The sequence below is a fragment of the Bombus huntii genome, unplaced genomic scaffold (genome assembly GCF_024542735.1).
Source record: "Bombus huntii isolate Logan2020A unplaced genomic scaffold, iyBomHunt1.1 ctg00000064.1, whole genome shotgun sequence".
In the NCBI taxonomy this organism is placed as follows: domain Eukaryota; kingdom Metazoa; phylum Arthropoda; class Insecta; order Hymenoptera; family Apidae; genus Bombus; species Bombus huntii.
The window spans coordinates 862,136-882,218 of record NW_026099324.1 but is presented as its reverse complement, the minus strand read 5'-3'; the positions used below and the strand labels follow the sequence as shown (position 1 = coordinate 882,218).

The 20,083-nt window shown below is 36.9% G+C and overlaps 2 long non-coding RNA genes and 1 pseudogene across 4 annotated transcripts; 2 read left to right on the top strand and 1 right to left on the bottom strand.

The window, feature by feature from the left end:
* Positions 1 to 1,174: 1,174 nt before the first annotated feature.
* LOC126876124 (uncharacterized) lies at positions 1,175 to 8,545 on the top strand. The gene is made up of 2 exons (XR_007693939.1): positions 1,175 to 1,912; positions 6,464 to 8,545. It is a non-coding gene; the product is annotated as an uncharacterized LOC126876124 (long non-coding RNA).
* Positions 6,190 to 11,663, bottom strand: LOC126876119 (uncharacterized). 3 transcript variants are annotated; one of them, XR_007693934.1, is made up of 4 exons: positions 10,855 to 11,663; positions 9,429 to 9,724; positions 9,142 to 9,346; positions 6,190 to 9,046 (listed from the first exon to the last, which is right to left on the bottom strand). It is a non-coding gene; the product is annotated as an uncharacterized LOC126876119 (long non-coding RNA). The 3 variants fall into 3 exon arrangements; XR_007693933.1 differs by having other exon boundaries at positions 6,190 to 9,024; XR_007693932.1 differs by lacking the exon at positions 9,142 to 9,346 and having other exon boundaries at positions 6,190 to 9,024; positions 10,855 to 11,660.
* A 1,438-nt stretch (positions 11,664 to 13,101) lies between these two features.
* Positions 13,102 to 14,586, top strand: LOC126876102 (glutathione S-transferase-like; annotated as a pseudogene).
* Positions 14,587 to 20,083: the final 5,497 nt, after the last annotated feature.

Genomic DNA, 20,083 nt, shown 5'->3' with positions numbered 1-20,083 from the left:
CATCTGTCACCTTTTCCCCAATGAATTTGCGTTATCGAATTCTATTTGTTAACATTATCACCACGACAAGCAATTCCAAGGATGAGCTTTGCGTTTACCTTGTCTCTACTTTTTCTATCTGGATTCTACAATTTCATGAGTTTCAAAGGATGCGGATAAAACGGCATTATGAGAAACTGTTGGTTGATTCTTCATGGGTTAACGTAGTTTTGAAGAAATTCTTCCAGGAACCGGGAAGAATATTAAACATTGCAATCGGATACAGTACCAATTCTGAGAACTTTGAAAATGACACGGTACCACAATGTCGCTATAGAGACCAATATAATGTTACTCTAGAGGCTTTCACTGCTCGAATTGTCACAATCATTTTTTATACTTCCGATCCTTGATCATGCCAAAGCGTTATTTTTAAAAAATAAAATATATAATAGAAGTGTGTATAGAACTGTTGAAAGGGTCCGTGTAACAGACTTTCGGCGATGATCTATACAACTAAAATTCTTAATATTAAATTCAATTCGTAGAATATTCAAATCTATCTATAGTTTGATCGAATCATCGATTATAAATCGACGTAAAATTTTTGGATACTACAAGCGTAGCCATCGTTCAGTATCTCGTAAACGTCTGATGAAGAAGTACATGTTACAAGGCTTATACGTCAAATCTATAGAACACCTGAATATAACTGACTTCCCAATATTTCAATATTCCTGGTCCCATAGCTATATCGGATGTCGATTAATACGAAACATGAGAAGTCAATCAATCGATATGTTCAATGGCACGTAATCTTGATAAAAGCTGTACAAACTTGCAGTCCTTTCCTTGTTTATAACGGGAAATTGAATACTTTGTAATTAAATTGTAGAAACAGAAGCAATAAAATGTTGCGTGGCCTGTCGCAATAACGTAACGAATCGATATAATGGTTGCCACAGATTAATTAATTAATATCAATCCCGCGATCCTCCATCGCAGCTGTCTTTATTTCCGCGTAGTTTGTATCGAATTCGTCGCGTTTCATCGTGAGAAATCTTTAGCCGTTCCAAAAGTTTCGTAAAGATTAATCCTTCATAATTGAAGAGCGGAAGTAGATAAAGTTGCCAGTATCGAAACTAAAGTTTTCTGGGAAACGACTGTTTATGAGAAATTGTTTGTTTAAGGGAATGTTATTTATTAGAAAAATATAACGATACTTATTTATTACGCATATTATAATACTTTATATAATTTTACGATATCTCTATTCTATCGTTTCAAAGATCTGTTAATTAACGATAAAAAAAATATCTTCTTTATATCTTAAGAGAAGATATGTAAGTCCATTATGTAGTTTGCTTAAGAAGGTCAGTAGAGATTTTCTTATCTGATGGGATAATTGAGGCAGATTTATCTACGCACATGTTCAAGTACGATGGAGGGAGTTTGCTGGCACATGGTGCACACAGTCTAATTTAGGGAACTAATCGTACAACATACATCATACACAACCTATATCACGTATGAAACGTTAAAAACTGTACGAATTATTATGATTACACTTCCCTTCATATTTAGTGATATTAACCTTCATACAAACAACCTCTTCAAGGAAAAACAAAATTCTTTTTCGAAAATGGCACTTCCAATTCTTCTTATTCTCACTATTTAATTGCTAGCCGTATCAAGTAACAACGAAAAAAATAATAATATCTAAACGTTAAGCAGGTCCATATTTTTGGGGATACAATTAAAAAAGTAAATCGTCGGTGGAATATTGTTTCACCTATCAAGAATTTTGGAAGATATAATTAGAAAGGTACAACCTGGGTAGAAAATTGTACTCCTTATCGAGCATTTTTGAAAATATAATTGAGAAAGTGGAATCTGGATAGAAAATTGTTTTACCTACGAAGCATTATAAAAAGTAAGTTTAATAAAACTATACCTTGGATATTTCATATATTTTTTCATATTATACGCATTCGTTAAAATTTTACACTCCCAAACATCCTGCTATACTTGCACAAAAAAGCGCAGTCTAGTAATATCCCCCTCACTGCTCCTCGCATTTTCTTTCTAATCATCTCTCGTTCGCTTTTCCTGATATTATTCTCAGCGTAAGTTCAGAGTGGCGGTTTTTAAACTCAGGAACGCGCGGCTGTTCGTTAAATGAAATATCAAACGTAAGAATTGCCGCAGTCTTAACGCGAGATAATTCATTTCGTGGCACAGAGCGCACGTCGTTGAATATTAATTCATATCTCATATAAGTTGCGAATAAAAAAAGCAGATAAAAGAGGACAAAAATCCGATAATTACCGCGAATCTTAACTTAACTTAAACTTTCCGTAAACGCGTAAACGTCTGCGCTCTGACAATGACAAGGAAGATTCTACTGATAAAAATAAAGCATCGAATTTCACCGAACTCTCAGAAATGTAATTCTCAGATCACATAAATTAAAAAGAAAGAACAAAAGAAAATACAAATATATATATATATACATACGTAGCCACAAATCAATTTGGATCACGACAGATAAAATAGGTAGCAATAATGTCTCCACGAACATTATCATAATTTATTGGAATTTACATAAAAGCCAAAGAATGCTATTGTTTCAATGACACGGCGTTTTGTCGAGTTAGATAAATATGAATTGTGTGTTTGAACAAGTGTTCGGTCGTGTTTCACGCGACGAAAAAGGAAATCACAAGACAAGGTGTCGCCTCGTTGGAAGCAACAAATCGCAATACGAGGGTGGAAATTGGGTGACACCGGGAGGATTACGAGGGATAAGAAATCTGTCGAGAGCGTGAAAGGCTCGCGGTCACCGGGTTTCTCCAGTTCTGTCGCTTTTAACGCCGAGTTCTTCCGCTTCGAGGATAGAAGCTGCGAAATATCGAGGCCATTGTCCAAAGATTTTCAAGAATATCCGATGCAACGTCTTGAAATTTACGAGAGCAAGTCTGATAAATTCTTATCTCTGGTCCATTCGTGGCCAATTTTTTAATACCCTCGTAACTTGTAACGACAAATAAAAATATTGGTACAGGCCAATTTTTTTTTTTGGATAAAATCTTGTGTGAATTTACAAAAAATACGATTCTTCGTTTAATTTTTTTCCCTTATTGTCTTTACATATTTGGAGATTAAACGCGTTATAAGTACGTTTTTTTTAACATGATTACGTAGAATTCTTATTCTGAATAAATTATTTGTTTCCGCTTCATAACTGTTTCTAAATTACAGTGCATTTAATCTTGAAATGCACAGTAACATTTTATACTTTTTACGTTCTAAGGAATTTTCAGGATCGGTTAAAAATTAAATTACAGTAATGGTAATACTCAATATTAATGTCAGACGTGGATACTTCACTGTTTTGTATAATAATTTGTTATCTTGGCATCGATCAAGGTATTTAATATACAAAGCGTACAGATTAATAAGAATTTTAATTAATCCTTCTTCTATAGTATTCACCGTTCTTTTCGAGCTCGTACCATTTCAAATAGACTTTCGAATAGATTTCAAAGATTTGTCTGTTCAAATAAAACGCGATCCTTTTTATTTCCCTATCAGTCGTCCCGTTACTGTTCCGTTGTTTCCAACAGATTGCAGATTCGTTTAAAAAACATTTGTAGCGAAAAACAAACCCACTCGCAGAAATGTTATTCAATATCGCATTTATAACTTTCATAGACATCCTCCTCTCATTGCTATCATTGTAAACAGATTGAAACTTCGTTTGCAAACACTCGCGATTAAAAAAAAAAAAAAAGAAGAATTAATCTTAAACAATTTTATCTTGTGTTCCATTTATAATTTTCATAATTGTCTTCCCGACGTTGTATCATTTTAAATGGCTTTTTTCTATCCATCTATGTTGCAGCGAGATCAACGGTCCTAATTACTAAATTGCACGATGTGTTCATACAAATCACTTTTTATGAACGCGATGAAACGAAATGAAACCTAAGTAGAGATTTGTTTTCTCATCAAGTATAACGAGTTTTATACTTTGGATAGATTGCCTCGTTGTGAGAAGGTCTTAATCGTTTATAATTGCGATTAAGTAATTGCAATAAGTCATATTTTTAAGAAACGTTCTCACATGCTGTCACATACTCTAATTAGAAAAGGATCATGAAACATTCGGTTTATGATATTATTTGTTTGTAAATCTTCCTGCTTCCGGAAACTTTTTTAAATATGAAAATATTTATATACAAAATTAAATATTTTTTTCAATATCAACACTTCTTGCGTTTATGTTGTCCTAGTCAGAATTATATTATTTCGTGTATCCTGTTGCTTTTTATATGATAGTCCTCCCGTTGGCCGCGAATTCGTTATCAAGCCTGAGGCCCTCGTCACTAGTGTCACTGTCGACAATAAAGGTACCCCACCCGCGACCGGACGATGGAGAACTCCAACACGGAATCGCAATCTCCCGCGAGCCCTGCCCGGGAGGGCGCCTCGAGCTCGGACTCGGAATGTGACTCGAGCTCGGATTCGGATTCAGACTCGACATCAGAAGTGGCATCCGAACACACGTTGTCGGCACGGGATCGTAAGAGTATCGTGCGCGCACTAAAGCGGTCGCTAGGGAAGAAGAAGAGGAAGAAGAAGAAGAAGAAGAAGAAAGGACACCGGGCAACCTGGGTATCGCTACCGCGCTTCAACCCCGAAGCGGCGGACGCAGATCCAGCCGCCTGGTGCACAGCCGTCGGCCTGCTCATGAGGGACCACCGCCTGAAAAACAGCGCACTGTATTCTGCCCTAAACCGTGCCCTAGAGGGTCCGGCAGCGTATTGGCTTACGCAGATAATGAACGGCGACGAGCTCACCTGGCCAGATTTTAAGGAACAATTCGCCGCGCACTTCGGTGGCCAAGAAGTAGCAGCCGCGTCGCTAATCAAGGTAGCCGAGGAACTACCGCGGGACGGCGAAACACCAGGAGCGTACGGAAATCGTATCATCACCCTCCTGGGGTCGAAGTGGCGAAATTCAACCAGGGAAGAGGTACTCGCCGCCACCGCCCTCCATCTGCTGGGCTCGCGCGATGAACGTTTTAAACGACTAGCGCTCACGAATGACATCACGTCGGTGAAACAATTCCAAAGAGAAATGAAGCCCTTCCTATACACGGAGTGGCCAACGCCCCCGTCGTGGAGGTCATTAGCGAGCTCCGGAAACAAACGAGGCAGGTCACCCGCCCCCTGGACCAGGTGTGGCCACTGCGGTATTTACGGACATCCGACATTCGAATGCCGCAAGAGGGCGAAGTGGGAACCGAAGAAGGACCCCCGACGGCCGGAGGAAAGCCGACCGGCTGCACCACCAAAAGCGTTGTGCTTTCACTGCCACATGCCGGGACACATCGCGTCTCGCTGTCCATCGCGGCGAGAAGAAAAACATTGCCCCGAGGACGAGCGCCGGGTCGATGCCTGCGTGGTGGAAGCCCCGACGGGTAGACTAAGCCAGCAGGCCACACACGAGGACGTGTAAGTGTCAGGATGGCCGAGTCGGAGACGAAAGGACGCCGGGGCCCCTCTGGAACTTCAGGAAAACACCCTAACCTTGCAACCTAGACCCTAATATAGCCATAACGAAACAATCGCAAGTCCAAACCGATAGCAATCGTACGTCGATCGGAGGATCGTGTGTACTGAGACACTCGACCGGAGTCTTGTTTCGGTGGCGTCGTTGGGATGACGAGCAGTCTTGCTAGAGAGCTGATCGGTGAAGGAAGTCGAGTGCCTTACGAGCAGGGAGTGGTGCACGTGTGAGTTAGAGCAAGGGAACCTGTCCTCCCGTTGGTCACGGATTCGTTATCAAGCCTGAGGCCCTCGTCACTCGTGTAACTATCGACAATAAAGGTACCCCACGCGCGACCGGACGATGGAGAACTTCAACGCAGAACCGCTACCTCCCGCGAGCCCTCCCCGGGAGGGCGCCTCGAGCTCGGACTCAGAGATTCAGACTCGACATTTATATTATTATATATATTATATATACTATTATATCTATATAATATATGTATTTATATCTATAAATATACGTATAAATATGTCTATTTAAAAAAATAAAGTTGACCTTCATATATCGCCAATAATATCGCGTGCGTAAAAAGAAACTAATTACATTTAATTCTTTTTTTACATTTATTTATTTTTTATTATTATTTTTTTCACAACTAATTACATTTAATTATTACATTTACATACATTTAACTATTATTACATACATTTACATACATTTAATTATTATTTTTTTCATAATTATATCTCGTTTGAAATATTTTTCCACATAATTAATTGTTTCAAAAACACATATTCCAGCCTTCTAAATGATTTATTTTGCGTATTATACGAATTATTCCATCTATAAATAAATTGTTCTCTCTACACACAAACACGCACACAGTCTGTTAATTACACGAGTTAATTGTAACATTTTTCTCGATAAGTTGACAGAGCAAGGAAAATGAGCGACGAACCTACCTACAAACTAATCTACTTCAATGCCCGTGGTAGTGCCGAACATATACGGTACATATTTGCATATATTGGCATCGAGTATACCGACGAGAGGATCCCCCTACAACTCTGGCCTGAATACAAGGATTGTAAGCGTGAAGAATCGATTTTTACTTTCATCGTTCAACTCTCAGATATCTACCATTTACTCAAACTTTTCTGTATATAAAACTTTCGTTTCACGTGCAGGCTAAACTTACTTAAAGTAAAATTTCATACGGAATAAAGTCGAACTTTTCATTAAGTTTTGCTTCCGTAATATCGTGTTTATCGAATACCAACTTAATTCACTTACGATTCTCGAATTTTTGTGTTGCTATCTTTATTGTTTTCAATGAATCGAAGCATTTCGAATATTTTGAGAAAACCGTAAATAGGTGACTTAAAATAGGAATACAAAAATACTTCTACGTTTCTCGTTAAATTAAAAACTTTTTAGGACTTGTCGGAAAAAAAGGATAAAAAATTGAAATCAGTTCGGAAATGAACAAGAACATAGCTAAAAAGTCGAAAGAACAAAGCAGACATAAAATTCGATCTTCTGTTGCGACATTTCTATCGTAAATGGTATAATAAAAGTTTTACGCAGCATAGTCTTCGATATAATCTTATATGTCGCTTGCAAATGGAGAAACAAAAAATCAACGTAAGTCTGTAAATCAATCCTGTCGGTGTAAAACACAAAATTACGTTCGCAAGAGACATTCGATTTATATTCCTTGCATTTCAATTTTCATTACAAGAACCGTGTACATTTTCTAATATTTTTTCCGTGTTTGGTATTATCTTTTATCCTTGATTTTAAAAACTTTAGGTTCTTCCCAACAGTCAAAAACACGCGATACCCTGTCCATCGTAATCGTAAGAAAAGAAAAAAAGGAGAAAGAAGACATTTCTGTATTTCTTTACTAGGCCATGTTGATTAAAACCGAAATGATTTCGATTCATCTATTCACAAGAACGCAACGGCCTCGGAAGCTGTGTTGTGATTTCCTATCGATCGTTTCCCTCTACACAGTGTTCATATGAGCCATGTTTGTTCTTAGCAATGCCTTATAAAAAGCTGCCTGTGCTGGAGGTAGACGGGAAACCGGTAGCGCAGGCTGACGCTGTGGCGCGATACTTGGCGAGGAAGTACGATCTAATGGGAAGGAACGAAAGGGATGCGTTGATATGCGACGTGCTCGTCGATACTCTTGAAGATTTGGAGCAAGGTGAGTAACTGATGAGATGACTTTGCATTTGTCTCACCACAGAGACAGACGTTCAAGAATTCATTGTGAAAAGACGGGTACAAACAAGATACGTATGTCTTTCCGTTAAGCGAATGTTACAGTTTGTTTGCAAAAGTCAGTTTTTAGATTATAGAATCGTAGATAGAATTTAGAGGATAGAAACTTTTAGTAGTCACTTTTAGTTTAGTAAAGTCTTATCGACAATAAGCAGACTACGTTATGATACAACGATTCCAAATGAAGATTTCTATCGACATCACGAATTCGATGGCTTCCAAATTTTCTTCTCTGCAATCTCAGACGCTCAACTGGAAAGAATCTTTTAGATCCCCCGACAAACACTCGACTCAGGTTATCTATTATCGTAATCTTCCTACGGGATTTTTTTTAACTGCGTTGCGTTAACGAATAACGGGATAACATCACGTTTCTCTCAACGCCTTTCAACGTTCTACAACTTTTATTCTTTGCAAATCCCTGTCTCTATATGATAAACGCTGGTTATCCGCGGGAGGAGCGAGGACAACGAAGTGTTACTCAATGATCAAAGACAGGAAGATCCTGGTACGCGATAACGTTACTAATTTCCAATTACGATATGTGTGATTACGTAACATCTGCTATCTGCATAATGCGTTAACGATCCGCGCGTTGATCGCATAAATATAAATCGAAGGGAATGGAATCGCTCGAAACTCATGCAACTATCCGCAGGTGTTTAAAATCGTGTTTTTACACCGCCAACGTAACGTCACGCCAGTCGAATCGAAAAATTATTACTAGACAGAGAAGGTGAACAAAAAACGAGGTAAATAGGCTACCGATTGAATAATATCATAACGATCGTATCTCTGGTTTTTGCTCGTCTTTTATATTTGTTTCAAATGTATAAAATATAATCGTATCGATATCGTCCACGATTAAAGCTATCCATCCGCCATCGACGAGGAACGAACGATTATATTTTATCATTTATGCGAATCCTTCTCTTCTCTTCTTTTTCTATTTACGCCCCTCGCCTTGCTTCGTACCGCCGATGATTCACAATTCGATGCACCTGAACAGCTGGAACGTCGCAGATTTTTCCGTACGATAACAAACGTGTTTTTGATGGCCTGCTTTAAACCGTGACGATCGCCATGACGTGCATCAATTGTCGAATGATGTAGTGCGACGATACTCCTACGCAACTTTTTTTTACGCTGTTTTTTCCTCTATTTTTTCTTCCTGTGTGTTATCACATGATCATGAGATACCTGTATAGAAGATGCAAAGAGTCTGTGAAGAATTTACAGATATTTAAGATTATCATAATGATTAAGCAAAAGCTAAGACGCAAAGTATTGCTCAAGATGTAATTATGTAATATTTACTCAATTTCTAGAAGACTGTTTATATCTTGTTGTTATTCTTGATATGGAGATAAATATAGTATACTTTATTAAGACCTAGATAAAAGACTTTTTTCTCGTTTCTCTTCTCTTACTTAATCACTAAGAGTTATATAACGTTTATTCGATAATTCTGCTTCTCCTGACCTTTCCACAAATGGTTGTTTATATCTCGACATTCTTGGTACTTTTAATCAAATTTTAATAACAGTACTTTACTCGTCAGAAGTAAATAAAAAAGCTCTAAGTAGAAGCAAGGATTTACTTACCTTTCCTTTCTCGAATCTCAGTTAGCAATGTTGTTCCTCTTGAAAGATTTTCCAAGTTTCCAAGACAATTTCCACGCTGGTAACATTGTATATATTTCAAGTATCGTGAACCACAGGAACTTGTTGAGGCAATATTGAAGAAAGCAAAGAGAATAAAGAAATTGTAGGAACTATGAGAGGCTACTCCTTCTTTCACAACTTATTTTCTCTTCGTTTGGGGGGAAAAACACAAATGAACGTAACGGTTGGTTTCATATACGTTTCAGCTATCTGCTACTGTCGCATGGAGGAGGATCCTGAAAGGAAGGAAGCGAGGATGAATCAACTTTTGAACGAAACAATACCATTGTACCTGACTAAATTCGACCAGATTATTGGCAAATATGAAGGATATATCATTCCTTCTACCGTAAGATTTTTTATCCAAATTTAATGTTAAAATTTTTAGTCTTTGTGCAAACTGGGCCATGTTGTCCATAAAAAATTATTGAAACTTTGTTGCGACAAGACAGCTTTAATTGTTGAGAGCAGAGTGTATCTTTAAAATTCACTCCTGTTAGTTTATGTACAAATGAATTTGCCAAGATCTTCAGCTTTTAGATAATTATTCATGTATCTTCCTCATCAAGTTTGATAGAAATTATTACTATCGTAATCAAAGCAAAGATGAAGATATGTAAAATCATTTCTCTGGATATGACACTCTTGTTTAATGATTGATAAATGATACCATTCGAAATATCATATTTATATAATATATAATGATACTTATAAGTGTAATCACTTAAGTACAGATATCTGAATTTTTCTCACTGTCACTGACATAGATACGTATTATCGTTCCTTAGATTACTTGACCAGTTTATTTCTTTCATCACTGTGTTATTATATAATAATAATAAATAGTCACATTAAATTAATTTAGTATGATTATGTTGTTTAATAATACGTGTTTCATTGCAAAATATTTAGCGATTGAAGAGCTCATAGGAAACATGAAAGTGAAAGAATACTAGAATCTAGAGTTTACGATTTCAATTTCTTTAACGAGATATTTATCATATCACACAATTCCTGTAAATGTATTTGTAATTATATCGCCGAAGAATTGTATTTAATTAAGCTATGAAGTTGTGGAATCGTGAGAAGGCTTATTTTTATAGAACTGTCTAATTTCCATTCGACATTGATTCAGGATACACATTACTCTTTTTTACATAATACCAGTTTTGTCATTTTTAATTAACAAATACCTCCAAAGGTTGAAATTTCTAAAATTATCCATTAAATTCTGACAATAAAATAAAAATCCAAATTCTTCCTAAAAAGCTAGTGATCTTTAGTTAAGAGTTCGATTTTTCACATTTTTCAAGGTAAATTAAAAAAATTGTTTAATAGAGGAGGTACAAAATAAATGTATCCAAACCTTTTTTCAGACGACATGGGCGGACTTCGTATTTGCAGAGACCCTTGAAAATTTCGAATATATGTTTGGGGCACCAGTTTTGGATAAATATCCAGCTCTTCAAGCATTGAAGAAAAGGATTCATACAATACCGGCCATTTCTGATTGGCTGATTAGGCGCCCATTCACAATCAGCTAAAAAGCTAAAAACGTGTGGAAAAAAGATGACCAGTACACCAGTATATATATATGTACGCTGGCATTGCTATGTTGGTAAATGTTCGATGTTATACGTGTCGTAAAATGTAACAGTTCTATTTAAAAAAAAATTTTCGTGTCTATGAGTACGTTAAAAGTTTAACTATAAAAAGTCTCATCTGAGCTGTGTTCCTTTATGTGAAGGTATTATTGTGTGTAATATTGTGAATTACGACTTTTCCTCTCCGATATTCGTGAATTGAATCACGGTCAACTCAGCTTGAACTAAAATCCTAACTAAAATCGTCACCAACAAATCCGATGGTCCCGTGCGCTAGACACACCCATCCTTAGCTTTCCTCCGAGACAGCATCGTCTCCCAAGACAGTTCTGATTTTACATCCTTCGAACGGTCAATATCCTTCCACCGGGTAGGACACACCCACAGATCAGTCACTTATTCATCTCGTACATACGCATCAGCGTAACTGCCTTCGTTATAAGTTGTTGGAATAAACGGTGAAATATAACTTACTATACTGTGTCATATTCATTTAACCACCTCTTATCTTAACCGAAACAGGGGAACGATTACTTCGCGGCGTCGATTCACCGAATCGTAACGAGAATTTACGCCTCTCGCTACTGCGACTGCGTCTCTCCGCGAACGGTCGTAACACATTGATCGACAGAAGTACTAAACTCTAATAACATAAATTTATATATTTTCTATTTCCCAGCCACCAGTTTTATAGATTTTTCTATCTTCTGTACTACTTTTATCCCTTTTATTTTTTCTTACATGAGATTATTGTAAATTTAATATCATTTGTTCGCAATATTTGTTATTTATCTTTCCTTGAATTTGAAATTTCGCGCTTCAATGTTGTGTGTTGTTCGACGTTTTATCGAACGATGTTTATCGAACTAGTTTATGAATACATACATAATCATTAAAGAATCTATAAACCTTACTAGTTTGTTTTTACTAAGTTTTGTTACAGAAAACATGTTCTCATAAGTTTTAAACTTTAATTTATGGAAATTTATTAACCTTAAACTATAAAATCATTCAATGAGTCTTTCCGGATGTTTTTATGTAGTCATAATTTCACATATCAGCACAGCTCCACCAATAGGATAAGAGTTACATGGAAGCAACAGAGGGGAAGAAGAACATATAGAGATCTAAAGGTTATTTTTGTCTCATTCAAGTTTCTGTTAACCGGCTTGGAAATTTCCTGTGCTTGTTTCGACTTTGAAGTCTTAAAAAAAAAATTGTAAGTAAATAGTATATATATAGTATATATATCCTGAGTCAAAGTTTCTCTTTATAAATAATAAACCGTTTAAAAACTATATTTTGTATGTTTTTTCCTTATTCATAATTAAATAATAAAAATGAAATACTTCTACAGAAAGCCGACATCCTTCAATTAACCGAACAGCAGATGATTTAAAAATTAGTAGTTGAAAGAAATAAATGTTATTACATGTTCATAATTGATCGATAAATTTAAATATACAATTAGAAAATGTTTCTTAAGTTTGGAAGAATATATAATCATGCTGAATGTTTTGTAGTTACGAAAGTTGTATACAAACATACATTGTACATACGACTAGTAATGGTACTAAATTACTGTTAGAGGGTCTTGGGTGTATAGAACCATATGGTTAAATTAATACTAGAGATAACGAATCGTGCGAATGTAATTAATATTTTGAAATGCGTTGTTTGCATTAATTGATAGTTTTCTTATAAACTTTTTTATAAACAATTTCATTGCTATAGAAAAAAGATAAATGCCGGTAATATGTCTATCCTACTTAAATAGAAAGTGCAATATTTTGTTATAATATTTGGCGCAAGTTTATACATTATTACATCCAAAAATAATATTCTTTTTATATCTAAGCTATATTAAAATATAAAGATACAAATAGCTATGCGAGTAGTTAGTAGTTGATGCTTTTTACTTAAATTGTCTTATACTTCATAATTTGTAATAATATAATTCTTATCATCAATGATTCTTTGTTTTTACTTTGTATATATTATACTTCCAGGAAGATGCCGCTCTATAAATTGACTTACTTCCCAGTTACGGCATTGGCAGAACCAATCCGTTCTTCTTCAGCTATGCTAGTATTCCATTTGAAGATGAACGTATCAAAAAGGACGTCTGGCCAGAAATAAAGCCCTGTAAGCTTAAAATTTAAAGAAATTCTGTTTCTTAAATCTCATCTTTCCTAATTTAACTAAAGTAGCTAAATAAAGTAGAACACAATTATGCAGAGTATAACAGAGATTATTGTTTACTCTCCATTGCTCTATAAGATATGTGGGAGAACAATAGGTATTGTTAAGGAGACAATGCCCTTTGTTTGCTGATAAATTATCAATAAATTAAATTATATCTTTCCAAAACAGATAACAGGAAGCTAGATATTTAAGAAGCATCATAATCTGTTTGTTCGATAGAATCTTTGATTCTATTAGTTGTATGTTTTTAGTGACTCCTTATGGCCAGCTTCCTATGCTCGTAGCTGATAGAAGGAAGGTTGCTCAGTCTACAGCTATTTGCCGTTACTTGGCCAAACAATATGACTTAGCTGGAAAGACTGACTGGGCAAATCTTCATATTGATGCCACTGTTGATACTATTCATGATATTCGTCATAGTGAGTATCCAGTGCTGTTTTGCATAAATCTTATGAGAATCTTGATAACAGATAGTACATATCTGTTCAGGTATTTATTAGTTGAAATCCGATTTAATATTTGATTTAATCGAACGATACACGTATGTCAACAATACAAGACAAAGGATTAAAAAGGATTGTAATTCTATCTTCAGTATCATTTAAATTTCGCACAACACTGTATTCAAATTAGTATAACATTAGCGAATAGTATTTAACTGAAAACAAATTTTCAGAAATTGCCGCCTTCCACTATGAGGAGGACGAGAAGGTCAAAGCTGCAAAACGCAAGGCTGCTGAAGAGACGCTGCCGTTCATTTTAGAGCGTTTGGACCAGCAAGTGAAGGAAAATGACGGCTACTTCTACGATGGTACTCTCTCTTGGGCTGATTTAACATTCGTTGCTCTGCTCGATTATTTGAACTTTATGTACAAGTTTGATCTGATCGAGAATTACGAGAATCTGAAGCTGCTGGAGAAAAAGGTCCTCCTTCTGCCCAAGATCAAAAACTGGATTGAGAGACGCCCAGTTAGCGAATTCTAAACTTCACGATTGCTTATGGTTTTATAAGCGTTTAAAGATTGCGGTCTTAGTGTGTTGAGAGAATGAAGAACGAATCGTGTTGATGGAAGTTTGTATGGAATATACTGATTGCTTTTAACATTCATTAGTTCCAGTTATTACCGATATTTTTGTCATTTAGTCAGGGTTTTCCCTTTAGATTACGTTGTGATAGAGAACTATTATTTGTGTATTCCTACAGAAACATACGAACTATATAAACTGTTGACACGATGTTGTGCTTTTGTATTATAGAGATAATAATAAAACCATCAAACAATCATTAATTATGTTTTTTATTATATTCATTAAGAATTGAAGATTACCTCCTTGGTGATCTTGATAATATCGTATTTTACAAATGTTGAACAAAAAAAATGTATGATTATTTTATTTAATACATTATGAGGGTTACTTTAAAAAAAATACGAGTTACATATTTCTTTGAAAAAAGCATGATTTTTATCGATACAATAATGTTCTTCTGTTATCGCTTTAAAGTTGAGTACTTCGTTGAATACACGAGAGAACTCGCCTACAGCAAACAAGATACGACCGTGTGTAAAGTAATTAATCTGTTTGCTCGTTGCTAGCTACACATAAGGCTTGCGTAAAAAAAAATATGCATTTCAGTTCAGGCGGAGAATTATGTAGGAAGTCATTTTGTCGATCAATAACTTAGTTAATAAAAGATCAAATTTTCATGTACATAAATGTAAGTAACGTTCAAGTATTGATCATTACATACAATTTTTCTATAATTCGATATCTTGGTCACTTACATCTTACAAATGATATATAGATAATATTTATGAGATACATTGGAGCTATCTTTTAGTTAACGCCATTTTTTCTTGTTTTCTCTGTACTTTTACTATTCTTCCAAAAATATCAAAGGATCGATGACTTCAAATTAAACTAGAATTGCTTCGGTATATTGTCAATCAATGGCTATTTGTATGCACATCTATATCAAAGGAAAACCGATTGCAAAATTAATTACCCTTGCAACTCCGCAATCTGAAACTATGTGTGATCGACCTTGAAGATGACAAATCTCAATGTTTGAAGTAGTACAAAAGGATGATAATTTAATTTCGCTTTATCAAACTGTACAAAATTTGTATACACATACAGAAAAAAAACGGAGTTCAAACATTAATCAACATGAATTATCGGTTATTATTGCTGAGTAATTATTAGGATTAGAGCTTTGGAGTATCGATCGTATCGAGTTTTAACTATCGGTTTCCGCAATTTATTGTTTTTCTAAATTATGTCTGAATGGTATCAGTTTTTGAATATTTTATAGTTTACACTCCAACATACTGACGTAAGCTATCGAAAATAATTGTAAATTATGCAATATCATTTTTTTTATATTTCATAATCTAAATTTCAATCTATTTTTTGTATTTAACATCCCTTTTTTATTGTTCGTGTTCCGTCTTGTACGTTCTTCAAAAAATCTTAATTTTTTTTTAGATAAAATCTTGTGTGAATTTACAAAAAATACGATTCTTCGTTTAATTCTTTTCCCTTATTGTCTTTACATATTTGGAGTTTAAACGCGTTATAAGTACGTTTTTTTTTTAACATGATTACGTAGAATTCTTATTCTGAATAAATTATTTGTTTCCGCTTCATAACTGTTTCTAAATTACAGTGCATTTAATCATGAAATGCACAGTAACATTTTATACTTTTTACGTTCTAAGGAATTTTCAGGATCGGTTAAAAATTAAATTACAGTAATGGTAATACTCAATATTAATGTCAGACGTGGATACTTCACTGTTTTGTATAATAATTTGTTATCTTGGCATCGATCAAGGTATTTAATATACAAAGCGTACAGATTAATAAGAATTTTAATTAATCCTTCTTCTATAGTATTCACCGTTCTTTTCGAGCTCGTACCATTTCAAATAGACTTTCGAATAGATTTCAAAGATTTGTCTGTTCAAATAAAACGCGATCTTTTTTATTTCCCTATCAGTCGTCCCGTTACTGTTCCGTTGTTTCCAACAGATTGCAGATTCGTTTAAAAAACATTTGTAACGAAAAACAAACCCACTCGCAGAAATGTTATTCAATATCGCATTTATAACTTTCATAGACATCCTCCTCTCGTTGCTATCATTGTAAACAGATTGAAACTTCGTTTGCAAACACTCGCGATTAAAAAAAAAAAAAAAAGAAGAATTAATCTTAAACAATTTTATCTTGTGTTCCATTTATAATTTTCATAATTGTCTTCCCGACGTTGTATCATTTTAAATGGCTTTTTTCTATCCATCTATGTTGCAGCGAGATCAACGGTCCTAATTACTAAATTGCACGATGTGTTCATACAAATCACTTTTTATGAACGCGATGAAACGAAATGAAACCTAAGTAGAGATTTGTTTTCTCATCAAGTATAACGAGTTTTATACTTTGGATAGATTGCCTCGTTGTGAGAAGGTCTTAATCGTTTATAATTGCGATTAAGTATTTGCAATAAGTCATATTTTTAAGAAACGTTCTCACATGCTGTGACACACTCTAATTAGAAAAGGATCATGAAACATTCGGTTTATGATATTATTTGTTTGTAAATCTTCCTGCTTCCGGAAACTTTTTTAAATATGAAAATATTTATATACAAAATTAAATATTTTTTTCAATATCAACACTTCTTGCGTTTATGTTGTCCTAGTCAGAATTATATTATTTCGTGTATCCTGTTGCTTTTTATATGATAGTCCTCCCGTTGGCCGCGAATTCGTTATCAAGCCTGAGGCCCTCGTCACTAGTGTCACTGTCGACAATAAAGGTACCCCACCCGCGACCGGACGATGGAGAACTCCAACACGGAATCGCAATCTCCCGCGAGCCCTGCCCGGGAGGACGCCTCGAGCTCGGACTCGGAATGTGACTCGAGCTCGGATTCGGATTCAGACTCGACATCAGAAGTGGCATCCGAACACACGTTGTCGGCACGGGATCGTAAGAGTATCGTGCGCGCACTAAAGCGGTCGCTAGGGAAGAAGAAGAGGAAGAAGAAGAAGAAGAAGAAGAAAGGACACCGGGCAACCTGGGTATCGCTACCGCGCTTCAACCCCGAAGCCGCGGACGCAGATCCAGCCGCCTGGTGCACAGCCGTCGGCCTGCTCATGAGGGACCACCGCCTGAAAAACAGCGCACTGTATTCTGCCCTAAACCGTGCCCTAGAGGGTCCGGCAGCGTATTGGCTTACGCAGATAATGAACGGCGACGAGCTCACCTGGCCAGATTTTAAGGAACAATTCGCCGCGCACTTCGGTGGCCAAGAAGTAGCAGCCGCGTCGCTAATCAAGGTAGCCGAGGAACTACCGCGGGACGGCGAAACACCAGGAGCGTACGGAAATCGTATCATCACCCTCCTGGGGTCGAAGTGGCGAAATTCAACCAGGGAAGAGGTACTCGCCGCCACCGCCCTCCATCTGCTGGGCTCGCGCGATGAACGTTTTAAACGACTAGCGCTCACGAATGACATCACGTCGGTGAAACAATTCCAAAGAGAAATGAAGCCCTTCCTATACACAGAGTGGCCAACGCCCCCGTCGTGGAGGTCATTAGCGAGCTCCGGAAACAAACGAGGCAGGTCACCCGCCCCCTGGACCAGGTGTGGCCACTGCGGTATTTACGGACATCCGACATTCGAATGCCGCAAGAGGGCGAAGTGGGAACCGAAGAAGGACCCCCGACGGCCGGAGGAAAGCCGACCGGCTGCACCACCAAAAGCGTTGTGCTTTCACTGCCACATGCCGGGACACATCGCGTCTCGCTGTCCATCGCGGCGAGAAGAAAAACATTGCCCCGAGGACGAGCGCCGGGTCGATGCCTGCGTGGTGGAAGCCCCGACGGGTAGACTAAGCCAGCAGGCCACACACGAGGACGTGTAAGTGTCAGGATGGCCGAGTCGGAGACGAAAGGACGCCGGGGCCCCTCTGGAACTTCAGGAAAACACCCTAACCTTGCAACCTAGACCCTAATATAGCCATAACGAAACAATCGCAAGTCCAAACCGATAGCAATCGTACGTCGATCGGAGGATCGTGTGTACTGAGACACTCGACCGGAGTCTTGTTTCGGTGGCGTCGTTGGGATGACGAGCAGTCTTGCTAGAGAGCTGATCGGTGAAGGAAGTCGAGTGCCTTACGAGCAGGGAGTGGTGCACGTGTGAGTTAGAGCAAGGGAACCTGTCCTCCCGTTGGTCACGGATTCGTTATCAAGCCTGAGGCCCTCGTCATTAGTACGCTCCCAATATTTTCTATTTGAGAAAACATACTTGTTGCTATTGCAGCTACAAATATTTTTACAGTCGACGGTTTTGCCGTGAATCATTGGCTAACATGTAAAATCGAGAAAAAACATGGTTTATTGTGATGGAAATGTGGAAAACCGCAAAACCGATATAGAAGGGAAAATAAAGGAAAGGAAGGTAGGGATAAGTAGAAGCTTGGGCCCAAGTTTAATTCACTGAAACCGAGCTGCTTGTATTATCACAAAACAAAATTGCCAGTACGTCATTTCCGTACTCTCGTCCTCGCGAAAATGGTTTTGCTCGTTAAGAAAAAACGAAGAGGCAGGGAAGAGAGGAAAAAGCAAACGGAGAGAGCTTTTAAAAAGCTGGCGAACCGTGTGTTACCACAACGAGACACGCGGTGCTATTTGTCGCTTTAAATTGTGTCGCAACTCGTTTTTGAGATCTTTGCCAGGGACGCGTTAAAACACGCTGCAAATATATTTCTGGCTTTTCTGTGGTTTAACTGAAATATGACAAATAACGTTGTAAAACATATGTACTTATGACTTACAGAGTAACTGAGTGTACAAAATATATAGTATACAAAATAGCCAGCGATTTAGGGCTTTAAAAGATCAAAAGAAAAGAAAAGAAAAGAAAAGAAAAGAAAAGAAGAAAGATAATATGTTGTGGCAGTCTAAGTCGATCTAAGAAAATAGATAAAGGGAGGGAGGGGCAAAGCTAGTTAATCTGGAAAGAATCCAAGCGTCAATTTCAAGCATTTACAGAGAATCACTATTGAAAGTTCAAAGGCCGACTAGTGAGCTTCATCCTATCTCATTTTTTAATCAGGCGATGGATCGACGAATCGTATTGATTTCGAGGATTATTATAGTTCTGTGGGAATTTTAAAGCGTGGTTTGCCTAATCTTGTCTCGTTAGCTACAGACTCTTTGGCGAGCAGCCTGAAACTTGATCCAGTTTCGAGAAAATGAAAAATTCGTTTTTCCTCTTTGCTTCCCTGTTCCTTCTTTCCTCCTTTTTCCCTTTTTACATCGCGTTAAGACCCGTTAAATAATATTGACTGCCGTGGACGCTGGCTGAGAAGTGCACTTTATAACTAGCTTTAAAATCACTGACGTCGATGAGGACAAAGGTAAGTTAGAGGGTCATTTATCTGAGCTGGTGTTTCAAACTATTTCCGGCCAGTACCTTTTATGTACTTTCGCTTCCGCTAACAAGCAACGCGCCATGTCCATCACTGTTCTATTATACCTTTCCGCTGTCCCGTTTAATTCATGTACGTATGTTGGGCAATTATTTATTCTTATACCTTTATCCCTAGCAAATTTATAAATTCGATTATTTAAATATTCTTTACCATTATCGCATCTTAATATTTTTAACCTCTTGCCCGTTAAATTTTCGGCTTCATTTACGAACTGTACGAAAGAATCAAAGACCTCATCTTTTGATTTTATACAATAGATCCTAGCTATTTTACTATAATC